This window comes from Xenia sp. Carnegie-2017, unplaced genomic scaffold (genome assembly GCF_021976095.1).
Source record: "Xenia sp. Carnegie-2017 unplaced genomic scaffold, XeniaSp_v1 HiC_scaffold_19, whole genome shotgun sequence".
In the NCBI taxonomy this organism is placed as follows: domain Eukaryota; kingdom Metazoa; phylum Cnidaria; class Anthozoa; order Malacalcyonacea; family Xeniidae; genus Xenia; species Xenia sp. Carnegie-2017.
In genome coordinates, this window is record NW_025813481.1 from 11,311,100 (window position 1) to 11,321,741 (window position 10,642).

Here is a 10,642-nt window from a genome sequence, read left to right on the forward strand (position 1 = left end):
AAACTCTAATTGGCCGAAAAAAACAATTGACTGACTGCCATTTTGCTAATCACATTCTTAATATGATATGCGCTACACGAAAATTTCTATAGATTGGGACTACTGTTTGTTTCAATACTGTGATTTAGCTAAGCGTTAAATCATTTTGGCAAATGGAAACGATTCGATACTTATCATTAGATAAAGCATATCAAGTAATTTCACAATACTCTGATTTAACAACTACGCAAAAATTTAAAATTAATACAACAAATTTGCCCTTTTTTTGAGAATTACAACCGGAATAACGTGTGGTGCAAACAGTTGTAATTCTTTAACCTTAAAGTTTTGGCCTCTTTTAATCCCTTGATATCATCGGGCTAGCTCACTATACGGGCCAGCTGACCTTCATGTAATCCAGGCCTTAAGTCTTTTTGCAGATAATTTGAAGAGTCATACAAATTACAACTTAGGTCTGGGCATAAGCGTATAGCAATAAACATTGCTTATAGATAACGCTCGGTTCTCAATCGTTTGATTGAATTGAAGATACAAGATTTAAAATCACGGAAGCCGTTAATGTCCGGAGAAATTTCTTAATGCTGTTTAAATTTTGTGTGTTTCGACAATTTTGCTTCGCTTAGTAAATGCCTGACGTGGGCGTCGAAGATTTAAATGAATCTATGCCTCGTAGATCATCAGGATGTGAAGATTCACCTAGTTTCAATGAGAGCTTCACCTCACGTGCATCATTATCTTGTGCTAAAAGAATTTAATGTCTACAAAAGATTCAATGGCAGCTAAGCAACGTCTTTTACATAGGAATAGCAAGGTAATGGGATTTAAAAAGCAAAATATAAGCCTCAAAAAGATGGCTATTGCCTAATAGTTTTATGACTTGTGATCAAAAAGGCTATAGTTATTGCAAACATAGGTCTTATATCAACAGAAGTATTTTCTGTCCTAAATCATCAAAAAGGTATTGCCCAGCTGGATTTGTTGACACAGAAGACAGGTATAATTGCTATTTTCTCGTGTTAAGATAACTTAAATCTTGATTTTATAAAATGATTTTTTTTAATCTTAGTATATTTTATCTTTTTGTTACTATAGTATATGTAAGTTTTGAATGCCGGTATCTAATTTTAAGTCAGTTGGTTATTATCTTATCATCTTAAGCATCTACGACTGGTCATTATAAGACATATGCATAATATCAATATTTATGAAATTATTAAAAACAGTTCTGAAATTGCCACAGTGTTTAATAACCTAAAATGTTATAACCAAAGAAATTTTTATAGGTATAGACAGAACCTGCCAGGAGGATGGCTATCGTTGACAAAAGGAGACACGGGTCTGCAACAAATTTCACGACAAGGAAGCAATAAGTATTCACAAAATGCCAAATCTGTGAAATTTACTGACGAATTATTTCTGTTCACCAGAAGGGGAAGTACCTTGACAATATGCCTATGTGCAAAATAATGGTAGACAAGAAAAATAAACCTATTTCTGTAAAACAATTTTACATTAATATCATCATCTTATTAATAAGTTATATTATTTTAATTATGAAATGTATGTTTCAAATGAACATAAAATAATCTGTTTCTTACAAACAGCAACGATTTTTCCAAGTAACTGGAATAGTTCAATAACTTAAGTTTTTCACTTCATTTTACTTTGCATCTTTCTTATGCTAGCTGTTTGTTGATATTGAAGAGATTGCTTCACTTAAAACAATTTGAATTTTACTCATTGCCTTACGTTTTGCTTCTTTATTCAACAAATATAGCTGAGCAACTACACTTTTGCCAAATGCATCTTCTACAGTTACCACAGCTGATTGATTTTGCAAGGATTTCTTACCACCAGATATACATTCCATAATTTTTACATCCAAGGCCTGATCACATTGCTTTTGTGACATTGCTGCATAAGACCTTTTCTTACTTTGTTGTTTTGAAGCATCATTTTGAACGTTTTTAATAATCTCAAATGAACCACAACACCAACTGTTAAATCCTTAGTATGAGGTTCAGATGTGATGCTAAGTGGATCTTGGCACGGACTTGAAAGAGCTTGCTGAACAACTGGTTGAAAATTACTGTCCAAATTCTTTGTTCGAATATTAACATAAGGTTTTGAAAATGACAGGGCCAAAAGTTATGGATAATGTGGAATTTCATCCACACCTGCTCCACTCTTTTTCCCATTTCCACTTAACACACGAACATATAAATCGCGTAGGTTTTTCCAAATTCTGTCTTTGTCGTCGTTTACTGGGTCAAAAAATATTTTAGAATCCACTTCGTTTGGTGCTGAAACTATGCAAAAACACAACACAACATATGCATTTCAATATTACCTGAATACCTCGATTGACAAGCTGCATTAACAGCATCAGCCACTATTTGCTAGGCATTTTCCTTAATCTTTTTGTTCTTATATTTAGTGTCTTTTGTATTCAAAAGCGCTGGGTATTTTTCAAATGCTTCAATACGTTTCTCCTCAAATTTTGTATATTTTCCCATCTTTTTTCAACTTGTAAATACATTAGCAAAAGCATACTCCACTGTAAAGCGCGTGACTGTGAATTCATTTTCATTGGATAATTGCTGGCGTTTTTCAATTTTGCTGTGTAAAAGGTAAGTTGTGCTTAACTGTCCGTTGACGCGCTTGGAGGACACGTACGGAAACGTAAGGGGGCGAGCGTTCAAAAACGCAACAGTGGAAAGCATCCGTAAAGTGCTTATAAACCTTATAGGGTTTTAGGATAGTTTGAAAGAGCAGTTCTCGAAAACTACAAGTTTAAAAAAACAAATGAATTGCGATCAAAGCTTTCTTCGCAATTATGGTTTAAAAGTCCAGATCTTCACTATATTTATTTCCCAATGGGGTCTGGTATCCAGTACAAGTTGTGACGTCATGTAAGGAATAGAGTCGCGTAGGCTCTATTCAAAACAAGTTATTTGGAGTTTTTAAAACAAGTTATTTGGAGCACGATATTTCGAGTTTTACGTCGTTTTTTTTTCAAAATGTCCTCATCTGAGTCGGAAACATCATCTTCAGATTCATCAGAAATTGCAAATTTTAATATAGAGTGGGAAGGCAGTGTTTTACCGGTGTCTGTCCTTGCAACTTGGTATATCGCCTTGCGAATACATGGGCATTTGTCATGATGTGACAGTGGTAAAGAAAATAGCTTTTTAAATTACTATAATGTTCAGGAAGCGATTACTTACATGACGTCACCCAACCGTGTAGGCCCAGTCCTTTAGCGGTAAAACCGATTGCTTAAAATGGTATATGTTTGCAATTTTGATAGACTGTACAGCGCAAAATATTTGTCCGATTACATCAAAATTTTGGAATATGGCTTTTGACACAACGTACATTGGTAGTGTAACAACCACGTAAGGTCTATATGCACTTTAATTTTGAAGTGGTCGTTTGGATGAGTGCAAATTTCCCTGCTGGCAGCGCTGGTATGCATCTCATTGTGAAGTAAAGATTTAACCACTAGAATAAATAAATGTTTCTAAGAATAGCTGCTTTATATTTCAATAAAATTAAGGCCTAAGTGAAGGAACCTGATTTTACTCTAGTTTATGCACAGTTTGCAGCTAATAAAGGATTTTTTATTAAATAGTGTAGTATTCAATGATTTTTGATATTCTTTGATTATTTACAGCAGGGGCGGGTCTAGAATTTTTCAAACATCAGTCATAAAACGTCGGAGGCGCTCCACACCTGGGGGGTCTGAGGCATTCTCATCTGCGAAATTTTGTATTTAGGAGCCTTGAAAATGCCATTTTCAGCGTTTTACAGCAATACAAAATGTATTTTGTGGGCATCGTTTTTGCGTAAAAACAACACATTTTGAATACGTTTTTTTCAAAAAAAATAATTGAAGTGAACAATACTTGAATGTTTTGCCAAATGTTTAGGCTCATTATCATGCCAAATATATGGCCATTAGCATGTCTAGGAACGTAAAATTTATTTTACAAAAATGCTATTCAAAAACAGATATAGTCTTTAAAAATTTCTACCAAGTTGTCAGGCATAGACCCCCCTAGAGAACCACATTCAAACCTCTATGTAATGAATTTAGTTAAGTTAGAAATTTGGTACTACAAGTGACAGTTCATAGATATAGAAAAGCTCAGACTTCAAACCATGCAAGTTTATTGTAACCCTTTACCCATCTCCACATCAGTGCCAGCAAATTCACCTTTTGAGAAAAAAACTCAAAATTTTTTTCTGCCAAAGGTTAAGCAAAAATTATCAGAGTGAAAATTTGCAGTTAAGGACAGCTTAATGCCATAAATGTTTATTAGGCAATTCACTTGACTATTATCTTCTGCAAGGTGTGCTATATAGCAATCACTAGTAGCATTGTATTATCAAATACAAACAGAATGTAACCAACATGTCTTTAATTATATAATTACATGAATGTTAAAATTTGTTCATGTGTCATGCTTACTGGTTATGGTAAATATCTTTTGATATGATCAAAGCTCGTTTAAATGTAAATCTGAAATAACTTAGTTTAGAAATTATAATGATCATCAGAAAAATTACGTAGTGATCATGAAAAATATTTTGCTGTTTTGCCAAATTTCAGGTTTATCTGCATACATAGGAAGACATTTTTACTTTATAGAAAATGCTTTTAATACATCAATAGCCCTTTGGAATTTATGGCAAACAATCTGGTATGAGTCATAGATTAACACACCTTTACATCTCTATATGAGGTGTAGAAAAGGGGACAATATGTGACATGGGACAACATTTCACATAACGGGATTAGAACCCATGACCTCTGCGGTGCTGGTGCAGTGCTCTGACCAACTGAGCTACGAAGTCACACAGTGGTGAGCAGGTCAATTTTGTCGGGCTGATGTTTTCATGGCTTCGAATCCCGATGAGTCACCTGAATTTTTCAGAATCATGAGCCAATTGCTTAAATTGTCCAGCAAAGTGCGAAGATCATATCTTCATTTAATTTTAAACACCGCACTGCATAAAACATTTTTTCATATAACATTCCTTTCACTAGAAAACATGAGCCCAACAAAATTGACCTGCTCACCACTGTGTGACTTCATAACTCAGTTGGTCAGAGCGCTGCACCGGCACCGCAGAGGTCATGGGTTCTAATCCCGTTGAGTCGCCTGAATTTTTCAGGTTCATGAGACAATTGCTTAAATTGTCCAGCAAAGTGAGAAGATCATATCTTCATTTAATTTCGAACACCGCACTGCATAAAACATTCTTTGATGTGATGTTTTCTGTTATCAAATGAGACGTTGAAAGAACTTTGTTGAAACATACTGTGTGCAGCACTCAAAATCTATCTAGAAGGAAAGCAAGTCAACTTTATGGGATATCAAGACTTAAAGAGAGAGCTAATGATATCAACAAAACTGCACTCACGATGAAGGAAATAAAGGATAGACACTAAGCTTTAGCAAAGTCTGAGCAAAAACAGTTCTTGCTATCGTGTGGAGAAAACATTGATGATTACTTGATAAGCAGTTCCGATTCATTTGTGGAAGCGGACTATGGAAGTTCAAGCAATGACAGTGGCAGTGACATGGAAGAATATGTTCCTGAGATAGAATTTAGAAAGGAAAGTGTAAAGGATAAGTGTAGAGGTGAGAGTAATATTCAAAAAGCAGCGAAATTACTTAAAGAAGTCTCTTTTAATTGGTTTGCATTTCTTGTCCTGCTACAATCCTAATTTCGCTCCGAAGACAAATCAGTAGTTGACTCGTTAATGATTGAAATTGTATTGCTTTTACCAAAACTTGGATTCAGCGAAGAGGAAGTTCAGTTGATTGAGCAATCACGTGCTGCTTATCAGAAAGTAATTGAACAAAGCGAAGAAATTGTGCAAACTATTTCACTCTCCTTTACTGATTCAATTAGCGAAGAATCGGAAAACGAGAACCTGAAACGACTAAATCATCAAGAATCAATTCATAGCAAGCTACGAAAAATAAAAGATAATGCCAGAAAAAGAATGTTTAAAGAAATTCAGGGAAAACGATTCCTTCGGAAGAGAATATCAAAGTCTACGAAAAGAATAAGGGATAAGTATAATGACATTGGTGAAGTCATCGAGAACATCTTTCAGGAAAGTGATGTAGGAGCTGATCTTTGGCGCAGAACTGGTGTTTACACATTTTCTGGGGATATTAAATCATCAGAACGCATCACGTACGGTAAAATAAAAAAAAAACTTGAAGAACATTATGGTAGACACTTAAGCAATGGATCAGTAGTTCAATTATGTGTACCAAAACATAAACGACATCGCTCATCTAAACGGTACAGTGGTGTTGCCAATGTCAAATACATGAGAGCGAGGAAAGGTTTTAAATTAAAGTTTAATCCTGATTGCAAGTGGAGTCGTTCATTGTATAAGTCTCTGAATCAATTACAAAAAGATGGGAGCCACATGTTGCTTGTCAATAGAGATGATAAAGCTGGCTTTCGATTAAACTCCACATTTACCCATAAAAACTATCCTGTATTATCGGTAAAACCAACTCTTACTACCCGCACTGATTTTCCTAATAAATATCAAGCACAATTGCAAGTTACAAGCTATAACTTTTCAAAGACATTAAACACAGTTTAACACTGTGTTGGAGTGGTAAAAGCATCTGGATTTCATGGAAAATCGCCATCAAAACACAGCGCAGATCTGTCTGTTGTCGAAAATATGGATGTGATTGCATCAGCATTTCATAATACCAACAAGAAAGCAAAAGAATTTGAGTTTATTAGAGTTGATGGTGCGACAGACGAGGGCCCTTCCCATGCTGAAGTTCAATTTCTGTGGTGCGAACGGCATGTAAACAAGAAAACAAAGGTGACACTTGTAACAACCCGGTGCAATGGTGACAGCTACCTCAATCGTATCGAGCTACAAAATGGTTGTTTAAGTCGTGGGCATTCAAACACATTTATTCCATCGACTTTACACGGTTCACCATATTCAGATAATGGAAAATTTGACAAGAAAAAGCACGAAAAAACATGTCTGCTGCCATTGTTCAATACATTAGTCTTGTTGATGGAACGCCGTGTATGAATACTGTTATTCATTTGATTAGGGGTGCAGAAAACCATGATTTCGTGTCACGGAGAAATATGCTATTAATATTTATGAAAGGAACTAAAAAAGAAAAGCTAAGTCTGAAAAACGAAAATCCCAGTTTGTTTGACTATTTTTTGGAAATTTGGGACGTACGAAACAATCATATGGATAAAAGTTTGTCGGAAATTATGTTTTTATGCTGAGGTGTTGTGGTAAATCAGGAAGGTAAAATATCAAAGAGAAATAAATCTGAGAAAGTCAGTAAATTTAGTAAACTTAAATTGAACTAACAACTAACAAATATTTTTTTAAATTTCTTTTAGCGTCCAAACAACCAAAGTCTGCAGAAGGTATTTCTACATTTTGAGGCAGCTTTTGCATTTGTGGTTCCTCTGAAGACACTAAGAGGTAACTTTCCTCAGCTTTAAAAACTTGTATTTGATGATCGTTGTAGCTAACAAGTCATTTGGATCGATCTTTGTAGATTTATGATATATTGTGATCAATGCGGACAGTGGTTACATGGGGATTGTGTAAAGACAACAGAGGAAGAAGCACAAAATTTGGAGAAATTTGTTTGTAGTGCCTGAAAAGAACAAGGTACATTATTTGGAAAGAGCTGTATATTTTGCTTGAATTGTTAAAGTAATATTTTAAGGTGTTAAAAGTGCATATTGTTATTACGTCCCTTAAACTTTAAATAAAATTGCACTCTTGTTTATGTTTTGTAAGGTAGAGAAAATCTACCGATTCCCACCTTCTGGTATCCAGACGGACCATCGTGTAGTTTTTTTCCTTATCCAGTTGCTGATGCAAAGAGACCTTGGGGAGGGTAAGATTGCGAAAGGGGGAGAGGAAAAGTATTAAAAAGATGTGTTGGTTTGCGTTAGTTTAATAAAGTATTAAAAAGTGTTCCTAATTTTCGTAATTTAAAATTAATTGGTCCCGGAGCGGGGAAATTTAACTATTGAAACGAGAAAAATCAAATGCCCTGCCAAATTCCGGTGGGGATGGTAACTCATGGAATTGACTCATGCATAATATTCTATATATAATATATTCATATTATATATGATGAATCTTTAATTAACTACGTCGTTGCCTGCAAGTTTTGACTAAGTTGAAGCGTTGAGTTCTATATGACCTGGAGGAAAAAGGGGCCTGGACCCGGTGGTCAAAAACATGGTGGTAATGGCGGATTTTAGTCAATGAGTTCTATACAATGAGCTCCAAAACAACTGGAAGGCTAACTTGGCCGCCATCTTTGAAGCCTGCATGATCTCCGCCATTGAGGGTACGGAGGCGAAATACATCACTTCGAAATTGCCGAATTTTTTGCAAAAAACAGTGGTCTTCGAGCCAGATTAATGTCTAAAAACCTTAAAAAATATTTGGACGTTAATATAAAACAAGTTTGAACGACATTTGTACATGTTTAAGCTTATTTTTAGAAGGAAGAAAAACGAACTTTGTTTTGGCACGTGAAAACATGCCTTATAACTTGAATACAAAGCTGACACCCCTCGTTTTTTTTTCATTAAAAGGATGTAAAACACACTTGTCTATCTTTATAATATAGTTTGAATCTTTGAAAATGAAGCTGTCAGGGTAAAAAAACGTTGTACCATTAAAGAGTCACAAGGTTCAATACCCACTTAAAAAAGGACAAAAACACGATTGACACTCCATATTCATAACTTTTGAAACACTTAAGTAAAAATTGTAATGTAATACAAGTATGAAAAAGATTATTACTCTAATATTATAGAATCATCATATATTTTCACAAATATGACCAAACATTTTAAACACACATCCTAAAATTTAATATATTACATATACATTTATCATTATCTGTATTACAAGAAAAAACTAATTTTATATTCAATATGATATACTGTAAAATTTTGATACATAATATAGCTTTGCTTGCTTTATAATCATTTTAAAACCCTGGTTCAAACCACTGAATATGAGGGTTGCTTTTTGGCATTTATGTAGAGCAGGTTATATTAGCAATACTTGTCATGTTGTACACTTGGCTATTTATTTGTAAGCATGAACTTGCTGATAAAATGCTCATTACACAAATATGGATGCATGTCAAATCTTCCACCCATTCTTAAGAAGTGGGAGAAGTAAATGACAAGAACCAACAATCACCCACAATTCAAAATTTTAAATCATCACTTTCACACATTACAAAAAGAGCATGTGAAATTCTTACAAAGCAAGTCTAACTTTAAAAGCAACAAAATTGTTATGCAACATGTTATATTAGGTGGATTGTGTGTATTTTGCACAGCATTCAAAGATACAGACTAACTGTTATCAGTTTTATCTTAAATTTTTGGTCTTTCAACAACAAATAAGAAATTCATATTTCGAAGCAAGTTCTCACTTTTTTGTTTTATATAATACAGCGTTACGTATACAAAACATGTCTAGAAACGTCCACAATGCCTCTTAACACATTTATAACCAAATTTTGCTAACGGTTTTGAAAAAAATAAAACATTTAGGCAAGCATTCTATTTCCAAATTAGCAGTTTTTGCAAAACAATCCGTCACACAAATAAAACAGTCCACGTGAGATACACGCGAAGCGGCAAATCAGCTTCGAAGTGGCTTCAGACAAGTCTAGGCTTGTTTATATTGAGTTAGCCTTCCAGTTGTATTAGAGTTCATTGGTTCTATAATAACTGGAGCAGCTAATTGTACTGGGGCGAGGACGCCAAAAAATGGTTGCTAACAGACGTGTTTCCGCAGAAATAATCGCTTTGCAGTGAAAAATACACTCGACCTTCCCATGTTGTCTACAGTAAATTTCAAATAATTTTTTAAAAACAAACACGATATCACAGAATATGGATATCGTTAGTTCCATATTCTGTGACGATATTTTTTTGGCTTTTCGTTTATAATGCCAACACTTCAATCGTTCAATTGTTGGATGTCGTAGTTTCCAAAAAAAGGAACATATCGCTTCTCACAGGTGAGATAGTTGCTTGTTTTGTTTGTCCGTCAACGATTGAAAAGCAATTATAATGCACTTGAAAAGCCATAAAATACATATTAAAGATTGTATTTTTTAAGACTGACTTGAACGCCAAATATATTGATGTTTTCCTGTTTTTGTTTATAAAACTCAGCATACTTTTCTGTCATTTGTTAATGCATGAAATCGTAAATTGACCAATCTATTTGCAAAATAGTTTCCCTAAAGCAAAAAATACCCTGCAAACATCTTGCTCTGTGAGTAAGTATCAAAAAGAAACGATCAGCCCAAACAGTACCCATGATTTGGAGCAGAGCTTGTTATGTTCTATTTACTGACAACATGCAGGAAGATCAAGGAGTAAAGATTACTGGAAGATGTTATTGACCAGACAGAGTCTTAAAAAATGATAATGCTATAAAGGTAATTGATTTATTGTCGTCCCTATCCAGATATATTTAATTCGATCATGGTCAAATTCTATGGATGGAAACAATGGATTCACTAATGGCGCCGTGAATGTTTTGAAGTTACAGTTCATG

At 34.4% G+C, this 10,642-nt stretch overlaps 1 pseudogene; it reads left to right on the forward strand.

Annotated features, from left to right (window-relative positions):
- The first annotated feature begins 5,773 nt into the window (after nucleotides 1-5,773).
- Nucleotides 5,774-7,938, forward strand: LOC124439444 (annotated as a pseudogene).
- Nucleotides 7,939-10,642: the final 2,704 nt, after the last annotated feature.